This window comes from Pelodiscus sinensis, chromosome 1, assembly GCF_052426305.1.
Source record: "Pelodiscus sinensis isolate ZL-2025 chromosome 1, ASM5242630v1, whole genome shotgun sequence".
NCBI lineage: Eukaryota > Metazoa > Chordata > Testudines > Trionychidae > Pelodiscus > Pelodiscus sinensis.
Genome location: NC_143052.1, coordinates 183,841,069 through 183,850,675, shown reverse-complemented (window position 1 = coordinate 183,850,675; position 9,607 = coordinate 183,841,069). Strand labels below are relative to the sequence as shown.

Below are 9,607 nucleotides of genomic sequence, written 5' to 3'. Positions count from 1 at the left end.
GGAAGCAAAGCGGCCAGGGGGACTTTGCAGACCAGGGGGACGGGGAGCAAAGCAGAGCACAGCCGCGGAGCACGCGGGCAGCGGGAGCCCAGACGCATCTGGGCTGCCCACTGCCCACGTGTTCTGCCGCTTTGCTCCCCGTCCCCCTGGTCTGCAGACCAGGGGGACGGGGAGCAAAGCAGAGCAAAGCCCCGGAGCACGCGGGCAGCGGACAGCCCAGATGCGTCTGGGCTACCTGCGTGTTCCGCCGCTTTGCTCCCCGTCCCCCTGGTCTGCAGACCAGGGGGACGGGGAGCAAAGCAGAGTAAACCGCAGAGCCCGAGGGCAGCAGGATAGCCATGGCGCGTCTGGGCTGTCCCGCGGCCCCCGTGCTCCGCGGCTTTGCTCCGGGCGCCTGTGGTACAGCAGCTGGGGCGCTGCCGGTTGGTCCCGTAGCGCCGCTTTGGGCGCTACGGGACCAACCCGGCAGCACCCCAGCTGCTCTGCTCCAGGCATCCTGATTCAGCCACTGCTGGTCAGTTTCAGCAGCGGCTGAATCTGGACGCCAGTTCCGACTTACATACAGATTCAACTTAAGAACAAACCTACAGTCCCTATCTTGTACGTAACCCGGGAACTGCCTGTAGTGCTATTTCAAAATAGCACCATAATGCAAATATGCAAATGGAGCACGGGATACTTAAATCCTGGCTTCATTTGCAATTTTGAATGTCTTCATTTGCATCCCTCTCTCCAAAGAGGTTGCAAGTATAGACATACCCCTACCCTTTAAGGTATCATAGGACTCTCATTTTTGAGGATACCTAACATGGCTATCCCTCTGATATTTATTTGCCTCATCTATAAATATCTTATCTTGGTACACAAAAAATAAGGGAACCATTAACTGGCAGGAACTGATCCTCTTTCAGTAATTTGATGGATTTTCATTAAAAAAACATGCAAAACAATTTTTGTTTAGTTTGTTTAATCAGCCATAACAAAACAACACTTTTTGTCCACTGAATGCTAGTTCAATTATCTAATGAAATTATTCACTAGTGGACTGTCCCAAACTTCTACATCTATGATATCAAGTCCATGCAAATTATTATTTTTTTCTTCCATTTTCAAAAGCAGTGTCACAAAAATCTTTGGTGCTTCAGAACACGGGTGTCTTGTACATTAATAGCAACAGGTAAACCCAAAACACTTAAAAATGGGACTAAGTTCTCTTGTCAAACTGCTTCCAATTTTTTAAGACTTCTCCTTTCCCAAAAAGGGAGTTTTGGAACAGTGTCCAGTGGTTATCAATTATTTAATATTTTATAGATGAATAATCACTGAATCCCTCCATGTCCTCTGTTCTTTGAGACATTGTATCCAGCTGCTAAAACAAAAGCTGTTAATTACATATTTAAAAACTGTTTTCCCTAACTAGCAAAAACTCACAGCCCTCCACATAATAAGCCCTCCGCTTTATTTTTTAGACTGTTTATATGGGTTGACTTTATACAAATCCTCAAGAGAGTTTGCTGAAAAGGGAATGCTAGAATTTTAATTTCCCTTTTTTCTTTGGCCAGAGAAGAATTTTGAGGCTTATATACTGTAATATTTTATTTAGCAAATATATTCTTTAAATTCTGTCTCAATGACTCCTGTATCATTAAGTATACTTTTGAAATTTCACTTGCTTCCTTAACCAACTGATATCACTGATTAGCAAAAGAACAACAAGCATTCAATAAAATATTTCTAACCAGAAATATCTCTTCTAATTAGTGGCACCAACATTTATCAATAATGTTAATCATGTTAGTAAACTTAGGGTATGTTTGTCAATACAGCATAGAAGTTGGCCCATGCCAGCCCACAGCTCATGCTGCCTCACTGTTTCATTGCTGTATGGCAGTGGTCTCCAACCTTTTTAAGCATAAGATCACTTTTTGAATTTAAGTGCAATCCAGGATTCACCTCAAACCTAAGCACTCTTGCCCCGCCTCCTTCCCTCTGCCACCCTCACTTTTATCAGGCTGTGGGCAGAGGGCTGGGGTATAAGGGAGGGGGATTCAGTCTCTGATCTTGGGCTAAAGGATTTGGAGTGTGGCATGGGTTCTGAGCTGAAGTTGAGGTGCAGGATAGGTGCAGGCTCTGGGAGAGAGTTTGCGTGCAGGGGGATTCAGGACTAGGGAAGGGTTTTGTGGTGTAGGAGGGGTTCAGGACTGGGCTCAGGGTTTGGAATGTGGGCTCCAGGTGGGCACCACTTACCACAGGTTGCTGCTGAGTGGTGGTGCAGGGGGCTAAGGAAGGCTCACCCCTCCCCTGGCCCTGCACCCCTCCCAAAAGCAGCCAGCAAACTCTCTCCATCCCTGCCTTGCCTCTGCTCTGTGGTGATGGCGTACAGCGTGGAGGGAGGGGCACCCTGACATCAGCATCCCTTCCTCTTCTTCCTGTGCTCTGCACAGCAAGCAAGAGGCTCCCAGGGCTGGAGGGGGAAGCTCCAAGGCCAAACCTTTCAGGATCACCTGTCAAAGGCTCCAAGATCTACCAGTAACTCCCAATCTACTGATTGGTGACCATTGCTATATGGGGGAAAAAAAGCAGTGGCCATGTTTATGCTAATGAAGCATGGGAGAATTAAATCCCTGCTTCATTAGCAATTTCGATGTGCTTGATTTGCATCCCTCTGTTGGCAGAGGGATGCTGTCTAGACATAGCCCCAGGCTCAGACTGAAGCCAAGGCTGTGGGACTCTCCTACTTCATTGTTTCTTTATAGTCCTGTTTTAGATAATAGAATTTCAGATATTTAAGGTTTGACTAAGCAAGATTGTACCGTGTAATTCTAGTGTGGGAATATTCCTGGTTTACTTTAAAGAGACTTTGACATAGTATATTTACATTTTTTAAAATATTTGTTTACTAGAAGATTTACCTGACATTGCTTAGGTCCTTAGCTAAATTCATTTTTGTTTTTTGGAAAATAAAATGAAAATGTACATGCTTCATTTAAATCATTGATCTGGAGTGGGGCTGGGATGAGGGGTTCCGTATGCAGGCTGCCCTAGGGAGAGAAGACAACACCAGTTCTCTTACTGCAGCTGCTTGGGGTTCATCCAGGGCTCCTTTTGCATATTCTGCCTGTCTCATGGAGTCAATACTTTCCAAGCACAGGAGACTGTGCAGTGGGAACTGGCACACAAGTTTATTGGAGCTTTCAGATTTCCTACCTATCAGTGGAGTACGAGCAGTATCTTTCAGAGAAGAGGTTTCTCTCCAATTTGTTTAATTAACAGGTCATCTGCTGCTTTCCCCAAAGGCTGAAAGGAAGAAGACCTCATTGTGTTTGCTGCAAGGGAGAAAAAGGGGCATTAGAGAAGACATCCTTTTCCCCCTATAGCCGCTGCCTCCTTGAGACTCCAGTGGAAAAAGGGCCCAGGAGCAAACAACTGGCCCTAATTAGTTCCTTTTCCTCTGTGACACTCCACTGTGGGCAGAAGGAGTGGGGAAGTGAATGCAAAGTCAAATGAGAGCAGTAAGGGATGGAAGAAAGGGAATAGAAAGAAGTGACAATTATATTTAGAGAATTGTTAGGGGAGGGGGACTTAGGGCATTGATGGGTGGGCAATTAAGCAGGGAGAATTGAAAATCTAAGTGAAGTGATGGTGAGTGGGAAAAGGCTGGCAGAATGAAGGAAAAAAGTACCGAGACTGAAGGAAACAAAGGGAAGAGTTGAAATCTTGACCCTGAGTAAGACCATTTTTGGTTTTGTGTAATTGTAATGCCAAAATATCACAAATATCCCATTAATATTTGCTCCAGAGATCAGGGTCCCTGTTTGGAGTGGATGTTGATGTTTGAAAGATCTCACTTTAGGTGATAGCTAAAAACATGAGCATTTATACGGAGAGGAAGCACGTTGGTTTTTATTGTGCAAGCTTCCTGGGTTTGGTCAATATTTAAAAGGACCTGATTTGCCCAAGTTAGTCAAATATTAACTTAGTTTATTTTGCATATAATGTTCTGCACTATTTTGAATTCTTCCAAAGTGAAGGAGATTGCAGCAGGGATTTTACCATTTCCCTGGTGGAAGAGATCCCATTCTCTCCATTTTATTAATGGTGTTGATATCAGTACAGATTCTCAATTCTGGTCAAATCTAAATCCTCTCATTTATCTGAGTGAAGGGTGGGAACATCAGAGATGTGCCTCCCATAAACCTCACCTTCAAACTATGGCTGTCAAGTGATTAAAAAAAACACAATGAAAGTTGTAATACACTGTTAACAGAATACCCTTTTCAAATATGATTACAATTACAACACGATACAAGATGTGCAGTGGTCCTTTATATTTGTTATTACCAATATTTGCACTGGTAAAATATTTCAATTAATCTCACATGTACCAGAGTGCAACCTCTTTATCATTAAAGTACCCTTTGGTCTCCAGACTTCAGCCCACCTAGGCTATGTCTACATTGTGCATTCTTGCGCAAGAAGATATGCAAATGAAGTGCGGCAGGTGTATATCGCTGCGCCTCATTTGCATACCTAATAAGCTGCCACTTTGTGCAAGAAGGAGCAGTCTACTCTGCTCCTTCTTGCGCAAAACCCCTCTCTTGCGCAAGAGCTGTTCTGCTGCTTATTTTCAGGCAGAACAGCTCTTGCACAAAAGCCCCTTGTGCAAAAATGGTGGCTCATTAGGTATGCAAATGAGGCATGGTGATATTCATCACCATGCCTCATTTGCATATTTTCTTGCGCAAGAATGCGCAATGTAGACATAGCCCCAGTGTGGGGCTTAGGGCTCCTGGCTTCGTAGAGGTCCGGAGCTTCAACCTCCTGCTGACCCTTGAGTACAATTAACAGGTTAAAATATTGAAAATGTTAATTGTACTATGAATTACTCTTTAACTGACAGCCCTAATGCAAAGTGAATGGTCACGGGGACTCATCAGTTGGAAATGATGGAGGAGTGAGACATGGGTGGATTGGTTGATGACTAAGAGCTGCCAGTGGGATCCAGCTGTGAAAAAGGTTAATTCAATCCTAGGATGTGTTAGGTGAGATGTTTGTAGGGGGGAGCGGGAGGGGTGTTATTACCATTGTACAAGGCACTGGTGAGACCTCATTTGGAATACTATGTGCATTTTGGTCTCCCATGTTTAACAAGGAGGATTTCAAACTGGCACAGGTTGAGAGAGGGCTGTGAGGAGGATGCGAGAGGAGACTTAAGGACCTTGGCTAGTTTAGCCTAACAAGCCGAAGGCTGAGGGGAGGTATGGTTGCTCTTTCTAAACATGTTGGAAAGATAAACATCAGAGAGACAGTGGTGCTATAAATTAAGGGCCAGTGGCAGTAAAGAACAAATGGATATAAACTGACTATCAACAAGTTTAGATGTGAAATTGGATGAAAGATTCTAAGCATCAGAGAAGTGAAGTTCTGGAACAGCCTTCCAAGAGTAGTCATGGGGGGAAAACAACTAAGGCCTTATCTACACTAAAATAAATGGCAGATTTTGGTGGCAAAACAGTGAGGGTGCGTCTAGACTGGCAAGATTTTGCACAAAACTTGCCAGCTGTCTACACTGGCTGCTTGAAGTTGCGCAAGAGCGCTGACGTTCTAATGTAAGAATTCAGTGCTTCTTGCACAAATTCTTTGATGCTCCTACTCAGGGATAAGCCCTCTTGCGCAAGTATTCTTGCCTTAATTTATAGCACCAATGTCTCTCTGATGTTTATCTTTCTGACATGTTTAGAAAAAGCAACCATTCTTGCGCAAGAGGGCCAGTGTAGACAGGCACCTTAATTTTTTGCGCAAGAAAGCCCGATGGCTAAAATGGCCATCGGAGCTTTCTTGCGCAAAAGCGAGTCTATACTGGCATGGATGCTTTTGCACAAAAGCACTTTTTGCACAAAAGCATCCGTGCCAATCTAGACGCTCTTTTGCAGAAATACTTTTAACAGAAAAACTTTTCCGTTAAGTATTTCCGCAAAATCATGCCAGTCTAGACGCAGCCTGGAGGTGTACACACTGCAAAACCACTTTTGGTAACAAAACTGCCCTGTTTTGGCAACAGAACCACCTTGACAAGAAGCTTTTTGCTGCAGACTTAAAGCTATGAAGCATCAGAATGGATGTTGCCATTCATCAATATTGCCATGCCAGGTCTCCCTCATTATCCCACAATGCCCATTGTGACAACTCTGCTCGCTATTTTGAGTTCGGCTTCTCTGTATTCTTGCTACAAAGGCATGCACTCCTTCTCTTTCAAAGCTCCAGCAAGTTCTGACAGCTAAGTGTAGCTCTTCTATGGCAGCAAACAGTAAATTTGTTAAAATTAATTGTTACTGCGTTCTCTTACACTACAAACAGAGTAGGCAGGCAGGGCAGTTATCTGAATGTATGTATGTGTACGATAGATTGCTGTGCAGAGCTGGGAAGGGAGGGGGCTGATATTGTGGATGTCCCCCTCCCTGCTGCAGGACTGGCTTCTTTTGGCAGCAGTCCAGATTTAGAGACAGCATGTTGACACGCACACTCCCCCAACGTGCACACTCTCCTGACCTGTTCACACTCACATACAACATTCCATCTCTCCCCCTCCCTATCAGGAACTCCCCTGCAAACTTCAGTTTAAAAGCTTTCGGCAATCTAATAAGGATGCCTATCTAATGATGGGATTAAGAAACCTGCTTCATGTGATGTTGTTCCTTCCTCGTGAGGCACTACAAACCCTTCCCAAAGTACCTGGCAGCCAGTTGCATAGTTGGGTAACTATTCACAGTGCCCTGCTCACTGTGTTGATGCAAGAGCTGCTAGTGTGGATGCAACTATGCCAGCACAAGGACCATTGTGTGGATGTCCAAGAGTGATTTAATTGAAATTTTGTAGACAGAACTCTTTAGTTATAGACACAGCCTAATTTGTTTCAAGACTGAGCTTGATAAGTAGGGCTATCAAGTGATTAAAAACGTAGTCACAAATAATCACAGTTTTGATCACACTGAATAAAAAGGTTATATGTCGCTATTGCGAGGCTACATTCTAATACTATTGGGCTATGTCTAGACAGGCATGATTTTCCGCAAATGCTTTTAACAGAAAAGCGTCTGTGCCAATCACTTTTTGCGGAAAAGCGTCCGTGCCAATCTAGACTCGGTTTTGCGCAAGAAAGCCCCGATCGCCATTTTCGCCGTGGGGGCTTTTTTGCGCAAAACAGTTTTTACCTGTCTACACTGGCCCTCTTGCGCAAAAGCATTTGCGCAAGAGGGCTTTTTCCCGAGCGGGAGCAGCATAGCATTTCCACAAGAACACTGACAATCTTACCTTAGATCGTCAGTGTTCTTGCGCAAAATCAAGTGGCCAGTGTAGACAGCTGGCAAGTTTTTCTGCAAAAGTGGCTGCTTTTGCGGAAAAACTTGCCAGTCTAGACGCAGCCTAGAAGTATTTCATGTCTTCAGTACTGCCTATGTGCTAAACTGCTTTGTGCTTCCATTCCCTGTGCCACAGATAATCCACTGACAGCAAATGAGTCCCTCCAACATTGACAGACTATGGATACAGAGTTTCAGAATCACCACAAGCCCATTAATCAGCCAAAGTACAACAGCTTAACCAATGCTCTTGCAAAGTGGATCACTGTGGACTGTAGACCACGCAACATTGCAAGCTATAGGATTAAGGGATTTGATCAGATTTCATCTTCCAATCAGTCATATACCTTGCATTCCCAAGGAACTACTGCATCATGAATAAAAAGGCCTATATCACAGCCATACAATTATGAAGTTAAAACCTCTGAAAAACCATAGTTGTTTGCTTTTAACAGTAATGCATACTGAAGATGCTGAAATATGGGTAAAGTGTTTCTTAGATGTTATGAAAGAATGCAATATTCAAGAAAAGGTTACAACAGTTAGTACTAAAAGTGAGATCAAAACTTGCAATCAATCACAGTTAATTTAATTAATGCAAGGAGCATGGTTTTGAGTTAGTTGCTGAGTTTACTATTTCAAATATATCTTTCTAGCAGGCTAGGGATCTCCTTGGGACCAGGCAATCCTTTCAGAAACTTTTTATTTGCCCAGGTTTTCAAGACTTTTAAAGTCAGAAGGAAGAAGTCTTCTCTGCTGTGCAAACATAGGCCATAGAATTTCACCTAGTGGAGTTTTTCGGTTACATAGTAAGGAAGAATCTCTTCCCTGAGGAGGTGAATGTCTTCTTCATCACTGTGTATCCCATTAGCAAACAATAGTAAAAATGCAGGATCATTACTAGACTTCAAGTCCTGTCATGACCACCAGAAGGGGTGAGATTCCCATACTGTTTTGATAGGCCAGGGATTCTCAAACGGCAGGTCACAATCCCTTTTTAATGGGGTCACCAAAGCTGATGTTGGCTTTGGGCCCCAGCAAGTCTGAGGCCCAAGTCCTATCACCTGGGGCTGAAGCCCGAGGCCAAGCCCCACTGCCTAGAGTTAGATGTACATGCTCGCTGCCCAGGGCAGAAACTCTTGATACTCCCCTGCCCAGGGCAGCAGGGCTTAGGTGGCAGGGCCCAGGTGGTACCAGTCTTTCGTCTCCCCTCTTGGGACCATGTACTAATTTTTGTTGTCAGAATTGGGGGGGGGAGGGGTGAGCACAGTACAATAAAGTTTGAAAACTGCTGAGACAGACTTTAACCACTGGTAAATAGTAATTTCTTTTTACTATTCAGTAATTTCCCCAATGTCATACAACTCTGCTAAATGCAATAGGGTTTCACTTGAAGTTAAGGAATTTGCTTGTGTAGGCATATTTTAACTTTTATTGACTTTTATTAGAAATCCAGCTATAGGAAGTCCATAATTCATCAAACGCATAATTCATTCATAAAAGGCAATTTATTGGAATAACAGACAATAGACATTTCTTGAAGAATACCAACCATCTGAAAATGGTAATGCTATCATGCTGTGGTCTTTCAGAAAAATGAAACCCCAGTCATGGACAGCATTAACATTTTTCAGAGTAAAAAGCTATTTAAAAAAATTCCTACTAATATGATGGCAAAAACCTAACGCCTCTTCTGAGGAGTCAGATTTGCAGCAGAAGGGATATGTATGATGCTCATTTATATTTGATAGATAATTCTTATATTTGCAGTTCATACCTATTTATGTATTTTAAGGAGATAACATGGAAGCGCATACATATAAGTTGAACACAGTACAATTAAGAATTAGAATAGTGAATTGCAAGTCTATCTCCTCCTTTGTTAATATTTATTGGCATAATGTTAGAAGTAATTAATTTAATGATAAATAAATAACTAATATGGTAATACCGGTTGTAAAAGCTGGAGTGGTAGCTTTAATGTCTTGTCTATACATGAACATTAAACCAGAATAAGGTAGGGTGTGAATTTACAGCAGATTAACTGTACCTGATTAACTGCCTGTGTACATGTTCTTCCAGAATAGGAGTTCCTTATTCTCAGTTAGGTGAATGCACTTCGATTACATAAAACTACTGTCATGTATATAACTAATCCATTTAAATTAAGGTAATTCAACATAAGGCACTTCTCTTATAGAATAGGAGCATTTACACATGAAGTTGCAGGAATAGCTATTTTGAAATAA

The 9,607-nt window shown here is 43.0% G+C and overlaps 1 long non-coding RNA gene across 1 annotated transcript; it reads right to left on the bottom strand.

Annotated features, from left to right (window-relative positions):
- Positions 1–839: 839 nt before the first annotated feature.
- LOC142820882 (uncharacterized) lies at positions 840–3,434 on the bottom strand. Its single transcript, XR_016347928.1, has 3 exons — positions 3,208–3,434; positions 2,913–3,041; positions 840–1,369 (listed from the first exon to the last, which is right to left on the bottom strand). It is a non-coding gene; the product is annotated as an uncharacterized LOC142820882 (long non-coding RNA).
- Positions 3,435–9,607: the final 6,173 nt, after the last annotated feature.